Source organism: Cyprinodon tularosa, unplaced genomic scaffold, assembly GCF_016077235.1.
Source record: "Cyprinodon tularosa strain WSP-4 unplaced genomic scaffold, ASM1607723v1 ctg1136, whole genome shotgun sequence".
NCBI classification, from domain to species: Eukaryota; Metazoa; Chordata; class Actinopteri; order Cyprinodontiformes; family Cyprinodontidae; genus Cyprinodon; species Cyprinodon tularosa.
The window spans coordinates 1-10,093 of NW_024037933.1; the positions used below are offsets into that span (position 1 = coordinate 1).

The window sequence follows — 10,093 nt, forward strand, 5'->3', positions numbered from 1 at the left end:
AGAAAAAAGGAATTGACAAAACTTTGTAATCCTCTAAAGACTTCCTTCCTAGCTTTTCTTGGAATTTCAAAGAGTAATATGTTCTTTTTCAGTGGTTACATTGATGATATGGATCTTTTCCACTGCTCCTTTAGACGTGTTTTGAAGTGTATCCTGCGCTATGTAACCTCAAGGTTTGGTTTTTGTGGTTGTTGTGGCCGAGAGGTCAAGGCGATGGACTTGAAGTCCATTGGGGTCTCCCCGCGTAGGTTCAAATCCTACCAGCAACGCTAGTTCCTTTCTCTATTGGCAGTGTTTGTTGACTCACTGACAACAGCAGTCAATGCATGCTGCTCATGACTTTTAGGAGACAGAAAGCATGTAAAGACTCATGCTTTTATGGTAATCTCAACCCAATGTGTGGGTAGAAAACATTTCTGCGATCAGTTCCAGTATTCATATTGGGCCCAATATCCTTGCTTCAATTTTAAAAAACTGTTTTTCAAATGAGAACTGAAGTTGCAGTCAACCAACAGAATCAGACAATAGAGCATTATATTTGATGATGGGTGTGAAAAGGTAACTGATTTCCACATTCTTTACTGTTAAGTATCGTTCACCTGGCTTTACGTCTAAGACATTGTGTCTAAGACCTTTCAAACAGCTGCTTGAGTGGAATAAAAATGACGGTGGAAAAACTAAATGTTTCCTTACTTCATGGCTAACACTGAAATTATGTGTACTGTTGAAGTATAACGACAAAGGCGATGATTTTCATGAGCTAAAAGTGTATTTCTGTAAAAAAAGATATAATGCAACCCATTTGGTCAGACTTCTTTGTGCTGACCATCTGGCTAGGTAAACTCTTTCTGGTAAGTGAGGTTACAACCTGTGCACACCATTCAATCACACCTTCCAAGCCAACCTGACTACCACTTTTTTTACTATGTCTCTTGTACAGTAGTTATTTTGGGTAGACAGTCTATCAAATTGATACAAGTTAGTGGTATTTTGCTGAAGAAATGTTTTGTAGGCCATGGCATTATTGACCTGTCATCCAGTGTATGCAAAAGCGAATCAAAATCTTGCATTCGAATCCAAAGCCAGACAACTGTGTTTAAGGAAAATCCATTTGATCCCTACCATGACAATGACTTTTTGTGAATTTAGTGAAAGAAAAGTTTTAGAACACAATCATCTCTTACTTTACCTCAGTACCTGCGGTTAAAATGTCTCTATTTTAATGTGATGACGAGAGACACTCATCTAACTTGAGGAGCATATTGCCAAGCTTTACATCACATTGTTGATTAACAGACATGTCGCGAAAACCCTACTGAGAACGTCAGAAACATATCCCTGATTGTCTAGTGGTCAGGATTCAGCGTTCTCACCGCTGCGGCCCGGGTTCAATTCCCGGTCAGGGAATTTATATTGGGTCACCAACTTGTGGCTTGATGTAGAGCTTCAGTACTCTGCACTAACGTGACTGCTGTTTCAGCTCTACTGAGTGGGAATGGATGTTATTGAATCTTAAACTAAAGTTGGTATTATGCAACCTCCCCACTTAGTTGAATGCATATCTCTAATCTTGTTCAAAGCTGATTTTCATGAGCTAAAAGTGTATTAATGTAAAAAAGATATAATGCAACCCATTTGGTCAGACTTCTTTGTGCTGACCATCTGGCTAGGTAAAATCTTTCTGGTAAGTGAGGTTACAACCTGTGCACACCTTCCAAGCCCAACTGACTACCAATTTTTTTACTATGTCTCTTGTACAGTAGTTATTTTGGGTAGACAGTCTATCAAATTGATACAATTTAGTGGTATTTTGCTGAAGAAATGTTTTGTAGGCCATAGCATTATTGACCTGTCATCCAGTGTATGCCAAAGGGAATCAAAATCTTGCATTCGAATCCAAAGCCGGACAACTGTGTTTAAGGAAAATCCATTTTATCCCTACCATGACAATGACTTTTTGTGAATTTAGTGAAAGAAAAGTTTTAGAACACAATCATCTCTTACTTTACCTCAATACATGTGGTTAAACTGTCTCTATTTTAATGTGATGACGAGAGACACACGTCTAACTTGAGGAGCATATTGCCAAGCTTTACATCACATTGTTGATTAACAGACATGATATGAAAACCCTACTGAAAACGTCAGAAACATATCCCTGATTGTCTAGTGGTCAGGATTCAGCGCTCTCACCGCTGCGGCCCGGGTTCGATTCCCGGTCAGGGAATTTATATTGGGTCACCAAGTTGTGGCTTGATGTAGAGCTTCAGTACTCTGCACTAACGTGACTGCTGTTTCAGCTCTACTGAGTGGGAATGGATGTTATTGAATCTTAAACTAAAGTTTGTATTATGCAACATCCCCACTTAGTTGAATGCATATCTCTAATCTTGTTCAAAGCTGATTTTCATGAGCTAAAAGTGTATTAATGTAAAAAAGATATAATGCAACCCATTTGGTCAGACTTCTTTGTGCTGACCATCTGGCTAGGTAAAATCTTTCTGGTAAGTGAGGTTACAACCTGTGCACACCTTCCAAGCCCAACTGACTACCAATTTTTTTACTATGTCTCTTGTACAGTAGTTATTTTGGGTAGACAGTCTATCAAATTGATACAAGTTAGTGGTATTTTGCTGAAGAAATGTTTTGTAGGCCATAGCATTATTGACCTGTCATCCAGTGTATGCCAAAGGGAATCAAAATCTTGCATTCGAATCCAAAGCCAGACAACTGTGTTTAAGGAAAATCCATTTTATCCCTACCATGACAATGACTTTTTGTGAATTTAGTGAAAGAAAAGTTTTAGAACACAATCATCTCTTACTTTACCTCAGTACCTGCGGTTAAAATGTCTCTATTTTAATGTGATGACGACAGACACTCATCTAACTTGAGGAGCATATTGCAAAGCTACACATCACATTGTTGTTTAACAGACATGATGTGAAAACCCTACTGAAAACATCAGAAACATATCCCTGATTGTCTAGTGGTCAGGATTCTGCGCTTTCACTCCTGCGGCCCGGGTTTGATTCCCGTTCAGGGAATTTATATTGGGTCACCAACTTTGTTGCTTGATGTAGAGCTTCAGTACTCTGCACTAACATGGCTGCTGTTTCAGCTCTACTGAGTGGGAATGGATGTTATTGAATCTTAAACTAAAGTTGGTATTATGCAACCTCCCCACTTAGTTAAATGCATATCTCTAATCTTGTTCAAAGCTGATTTTCATGAGCTAAAAGTGTATTAATGTAAAAAACGATAACTAATGGACCACTTTTTGGTGACCTATTTGCTGTACATGGTAGGAAAACTTTCTTAGTGAGGCCTAAATCTTGGTGTATACATTCCAAGCGAACTTCTAGGAATTTGTTATTACATATGCTCACAGTTGTACGCAGATTTTGGGTTGACATCCCATAAATTGATTCAATTAAAGTGGTATTTTGTCTGGTGAATGTTTTTAGGCCATTTAGCATTATTGTCTGTTTAAAAAACCCGTCTGGTGATTGCCACATGACAAATCCTTATTCGAAATCCAAAACAGCAAGTGGTTAAGGGAAAATACATTTGAAATCCCTAGCTTGGCTGAACAATGCTTTATTGTAAATTGGGGAAAGAAAAAATTTCCCCCACAACAATCACTCTACCTACCTCAACAGTTGGATACAACAGTGATCATCTTTAATGTTGATGACGAGATTGACCAAACCATCCGAACAGAGGAGCTATCAGACCAAAGTTTTTACATCTCTTTTGTTACAACATGATGTGAAATACCCTTTCTTAAAAGTTAGAGTACACGGTGGTCCCTGATTAGTCCCAGTGCCTCAAAGGTTCAGCGGGGTTCAAACACGCTGCCCACCTTCGTTGTAAGGGTATTTATCATGTGGCCCCAATGTGGCAGTTGGCCTTCTACTCTGACTACGGATGAACAGCTTTTCGCCCACAGATGGTAATGGATGTTTTTTTTTGAATTCTTAAACTAAAGTTGCGTAAAATCCCAGTGAATGGCTAACCCATTTGTTCCAGGCTGGGGGGGGATGAAGGGGAAAAGTGTATTAATGTAAAAAAAGAATAAAGGAAAAAACCATTTGGATCCTAGTACTTTCTTTCTCTGAATTCTGGCTAGGTTAAAAATTCATTCTGCGGTAACGGAGGGTTAAACTGGTGAAAACACTTCCCCAAAGCCAACTGACTAACAATTTTTTTATATGTCTCTTGATACAGTAGTTATTTGGGTAGACAGTCTTCAAATGTGATACAAGTTAGTGGTTTTTGCTGAAGAAATGTTTTGTAGGCCATAGCATTTTTGACCTGTCATCCAGTGTATGCCAAAGGGAATCAAAATTTGCATTCAATCAAAAACCAGAAAATGTGTTTTAAGGAAAAACCATTTTAACCCCACCATGACAATGACTTTTTGTGAATTTAGGAAAGAAAAATTTTAGAACCAATCATCTCTTACTTTACCTCCCTTTCCTGGGTTAAATGTCCTATTTTAATGTATGACAAGACATCATCTAAATTGAGGAGCATATTGCAAAACCACATCCATTGTTGTTTAAAAGACAATGTGAAAAAAACCCACTGAAACTCAGAAACATATCCTGATTTCTAGTGGGCAGGATTCGGCTTTCACCCTCGGCCCCGGGTTTTTTTTCCGTTTTAGGGAAATTTAATTGGGTCACCCCAATTTTTTGCTGATTGAGTTCAGTACTCTCACTAACTGGTGTGTTTCGCTCTTTGAGTGGGAATGGATGTTATTGAATCTTAAACTAAAGTTGGTTTTTGCAACCTCCCCACTTAGTTAAAACATATCTCTAAACTTGTTCCCAAAATGATTTTAAAACTAAAAGTGTATTTGTAAAAAGAAAATGGCCCTTTTTGGGTCCCCAAAAAACTTCCCCTTTTTTTCCCGACCTTTTGGCTTAAAAAGGTTAAAATCCTCGGAAGTTTGGTTTTAAATGGTACAATTCCAAGATTTTGGCTAACCTATTTTTAAAATAAAAAAACTCTTTGGTTTGGATTTTTTGGGGGTTTTGACAGTCTATTTTTTCAAAAATTGGGTATTAAATTAGTGGGTTATTGTGAAAAAAAATGGTTTTTGTTGGCATAAAAATGGGCTGGGGCCCCTCCAGGTGGTTTGCCAACAAAAAAGGGAACCCAAAATGCCAAAGAAAAATTCCCCCCAAAGCCCCAAAAAACCCCGGTTGAAAAGGCAATATCCCTTTCTTTTTGGGGCCCCAAATTTTTTTAAAATTTAGTGGAAAAGAAAAGTATAGACCCCAAAATTTTTTAATTTATTCCTTTTATCTTTTTGGAAATGTCCCCTTTTTTTTTTTGGAAAAAGGGGGGAACCCACCCCCTTTAAATTTAAAAGGGGGAGGGGTTTGGAAGCTTTTCCCATTGGGTTGTAAAGGGGTGATTTGAAAACCCCCCTAAAAGTAAACCCGGTTTCCCCTGTCTGGTGCAAAGGATTTCCGCCCAAGCTGCCGCCCGGTTTTTTTCTTTTTGGGAAATTTTTTGTCCTAAAGTTTGTGCTGAAAAAAAGTAGAAGGGGGGGAAAAATTTTGGGGACTAAAGAAGGGGGGGGGGGGGGGGGGGGGGGGGGTAAAGGAGGAAAAAAGAAAAGAGAGAAAAAACTGAGAATGTTTTGGGCATACTTCTGTATGATAAACATTTCTGTAGTTCTCTGAATGTAAACTGGAAGATTTTAAAACATTGACGATGCCATGAACGGGATACGAACCTGCGAGCGGTACTAAGATACGGATGAAAGATCACGTGACATGCCGCCCATAATGTGACGCTGACCATAACATTGAATGTGGATTAAAAGGGGATATGCATTTATACAGAATACTTTCAGGGGCATACACGTCTGTAATTGTGAATAAAGACTTTTTAATTAAGTATCTATCTATCTATCTATCTATCTATCTATCTATCTATCTATCTATCTATCTATCTATCTATCTATCTATCTATCTATCTGTGTAAAAGTACCATTTACCAATTAATTAATTCAATTCAATAATTTTTTTTCTTCAGAAAATTTTTGCAATCATTACACTTTAAGTGCATGTATAAACTGGCTTTATTTTCAATAAAAACTGTTGGGCAATAAAAGTCAATGTTTATCCACAGAAATGTTTGTGCTGTTCAATGTTAATAAAAAATGAAACAATATACAAAAGGTAAAGGTTTAACATAGTAAAACCAAATATTTAGGAATAAAACTATTTACATAAATGAAACACCTAGTTTCAATCTTTTTTTCCCACCCTCCTCATCTCCTCCAACCACTGCTCCTTTGCAAGGACCTCAGACTGCGGGCAGTAAACCCTCCCACGGTAGTGGCTATGCCCAGTCGCTGCTGTACGGAAGAGGCCACATTTTTTGCAGGTGCTACCCTGTACAGTTCTGTCATATGGCTTCTTTTTGGGGGGTTCCTGGTGGAGGCTGGCGCTTCCCTGCATTTGTGCAGGCAGGACAACCTGATATACAACCACAGGTTGTCCTACCTTCCAGCAAACACACTAATTTTGTCCTCAGTTTCCATGGTGGCCCCAAGTGTGTTTGCCCAGTTGGGTTTATGATGGGCCTTGGATGGGCCCTACATCGTGCCTAGCCAGCGATCACATGTGGGAGCTACATGGGTAAAACTGGGTTTAATATGTGGGGCCTGCTCGGGCTACCCACCTGGGACCCAGCTGTTTTTGTCCTCAGTTTCCATGGTGGCCCCAAGTGTGTTTGCCCAGTTGGGTTTATGATGGGCCTTGGATGGGCCCTACATTGTGCTTAGCCAGCGATCACATGTGGGAGCTAAATGGGTAAAACTGGGTTTAATATGTGGGGCCTGCTCGGGCTACCCACCTGGGACCCAGCTGTTTTTGTCCTCAGTTTCCATGGTGGCCCCAAGTGTGTTTGCCCAGTTGGGTTTGTGATGGGCATTGAATGGGCCCCAGCTTATATCCTGACAAACACAGGTGGGGTCCAGATGGATGGAAGCAAGGCTGATATTTGGGACCCAATTGGATTCCCAACAGGGGACCCGGCTATTTTTATCCTTTTTAAAATTTACCTCCGTTCCCCAAAGGTGCCTATGATGGGATTTGGATGGATCTCATGTGAAAACCTACTTAATCCAAAAGGTGGATCGATAGTGTAAATGCTGGGGATTTAGTTTCTTGTGTAATGCAGCTGTACCTAGTTTGACCACCAGAGGCTAGTATCACAGGCGCCTCAGCCACGCTTGACGCACAACCCGAAGGCAATAGGAAAAGTGAACGCATACGAAAGCTCACTGAAAAGGGACAAGCTCTAGTAGATGAGAAAATACAGGATCTTAAAACTGTTCAAGAGGGCATATGAGAGGTGGAAGCACAACATAAATGGACTGAAAAAATCCATCAAGCACAATGATGTTTCTGAGTTAATGGAGATCATCAGCAAAATAAATAAAACCCAAGCTGAGATTGATAGTATTTATCTCAAAATAAGAGACAGTCTACATCCTGATCACCCTGACCCAGAAATTCGTAGACTAAGCGATAAATGCCAAGCACTGTGGTTGCAAATAAAAAAGTTCAGAAGTTCCTCAGCAATGATGGTTCAGAAGCTTCAACCTGGCCTGATTGTGAATCCGTATTTGAAACTACAACCTCCAATGTCTCCTTATCTACAAAGAAGACCAAGCAGTCAAGACAGCCTTCCTATACATCACTAGATGCCAGAGAAGCTGCAGCTGAAGCAGCTGCCACCAAAGAGGTGCTTAAAATAATGAAAGCACAGAGTGAGCAAGAAGAAGAAATACAAAGACTGGAACAGGACGATCAAATGCTGGCAGCTAAAAATGAAGCAGAGATGGCTAAACTAAAAGCTGAAAATGAAGCAGAATTCATAAGACAGAAAGCCGAAAATGAAGCTGAAAATGCCAGGAAAAGAGCTCAGTTTATTGCAGAAAGTGCAGCCAGAAGGATAAAGCTGGATGAAAAAAGGAAAGAAGTTAAACGGTTAGAGGAACTCAAAAAGCTTAAAGCTGCTAAGGCAAAACTAAAGGTTTACTCTGAAGGCGTTTATAGTGATGATGATGAAGATGATAATTTGTCATTTCCCCCTCTATCGCACAATTCAAAATCCAAAGTTCTTCCCACACAAAGACCGCTTCCTCAGACACTTTCACCACATCAAGCTAAGCCCACTTCAACAAATCATGCCGAAGTCCTACAGCCATACCAAGCTGTAGTCACTAAAGCCCTGACTTCTCCTCCAGTTATCTACACTTCTGTATCTGTGCCGCAAGCCGCTATGGTTACTAAAGCAACTATGATTTATGATCCCCTGCGCACTCAACCTGTTTTCATGCAGCAAGCTGAAACCACACAAGCCCCTCCCACTCAAACAGCTACATCAGACATGTCAAATGATCTGGTGAGAACACTAGCTGAAGCTATCACTGCAAATCGCATCCCAGTACCAGAACCTGCTGTCTTTATGGGAGATCCTCTAAAGTAAACTGATTGGAAGCTTTCCTTTTCAACTCTGATTGATCGAAAGAATCTTCCAGTCCAGGAAAAACTGTTCTTCCTACGCAAATACGTTGGCGGTGCTGCCAAGAGAGCTATAGAAGGTAATTTCTTAGTGGGAACAGAAACTGCCTACCATGCTGCCTGGCGTGTGTTAGAAGAGAGATTTGGTGATCCATTCCTGATTGGTAAAGCATACCGTGATAAGATACATTCCTGGCACAAAATTGCTCCTAAGGATGTGGTAGAGCTTCGTGATTTTACTGACTTTCTGAGCAGCGTTGAATCAGCTATGCCACATATACAAGGGTTGCAAGTTCTAAATGACTGCGTGGAAAATCAAAGGATAGCACAAAAGCTACCAGACTGGTTAAGTTCACGGTGGAACAGAGCAGTTGTAACAATACAGGATGAAACTAATGCTTTCCCTGATTTCAAAGACTTTGTATCATTCCTCAACAAGGATATTGCTTGTCATCCCATTACATCCTGGCAAGCCATGAAATCAAAGGAAGAAAAATCAAAGTTGAGTGAACAAGAAAACTGTAAGAGACATCAAAAATGTGACATTGGTGCAAGGACATTTACTACAAGCTCAACTGAAAGGACAGATAAGTGTTTGTTCTGCAAGAAACCAAACCACACACTTCACAAGTGTCGTAAATTTATGGAGAAAACAATCGAAGAGAGAGTCAAATTTGTACAGCAAGAGAAACTCTGTTTTGGCTGCCTCAAAACTGGCCATCACTCCAAGGCCTGTAACCTAAGAAACACATGTGATACATGTGAAAAACAACATCCAACATGTTTACATCAAAACCGTGAAAAGGGGAACCAAAACCAAGGAAAGAAACCAAGACAGAACACGTCACATAAAAATAATGATGAAATAGATGTGTCTGAACATGATCAGTCAAGGGAAACCGATAAAGACAAAAGATTAAAATTGAAGACACCAGAGTCAGACGAAGCTACTTCTCTCAGAATCTTCCAAATGGGGGGTGCCACTCACACCTCACCAATTGTTCCAGTGTATGTGTCCTCACAGACTGAACCAGACAAGGAAGTGCTTGTGTATGCTCTTCTCGACACTCAGAGCGACACTACCTTTATTCTGAAGGATGTAGCTGATGCACTGAATGTCAAGAAGGATCCTGTGAAGCTTAAGGTATCTACAATAACCTCAAGAACAAAGGTTGTGTCAAGCGAAAGGGTGAAAGGTTTACAGGTGAGAGGTATGAAGTCTGGAACAAACATCAAGCTGCCAGTAAGCTACACCAGAGAGTACATACCAGCTAACAGATCCCATATACCAACAAGTCAAACAGCAAAATCCTGGCCTCATTTAGAACATCTGGCAGAAGAAATGTCTCAGGAACTGGACTGTGAAGTAGGGTTACTGATTGGCTATAACTGTTCTCAAGCTTTGGCTCCTAGAGAGGTCATCCATGGTACTGAAGACCAGCCTTTCGCGCTCAAGTCTGTGCTGGGTTGGAGCATTATTGGCTACAACAACACTGCCACTGACTACGAAGATGAAATAGGTGTGAGTCACCTCATTG

General features: G+C 40.2%; 3 non-coding genes across 3 annotated transcripts; all 3 read left to right on the plus strand.

Moving 5' to 3' along the window:
- Nucleotides 1–187: 187 nt before the first annotated feature.
- trnas-uga lies at nt 188–269 on the plus strand. The gene has a single exon. It is a non-coding gene; the product is annotated as a tRNA-Ser (tRNA).
- A 1,066-nt stretch (nt 270–1,335) lies between these two features.
- trnae-cuc lies at nt 1,336–1,407 on the plus strand. Its single transcript has one exon. It is a non-coding gene; the product is annotated as a tRNA-Glu (tRNA).
- Nucleotides 1,408–2,155: 748 nt separating this feature from the next.
- On the plus strand, nt 2,156–2,227 carry trnae-cuc. The gene has a single exon. It is a non-coding gene; the product is annotated as a tRNA-Glu (tRNA).
- The last annotated feature ends 7,866 nt before the right edge of the window (nt 2,228–10,093 follow it).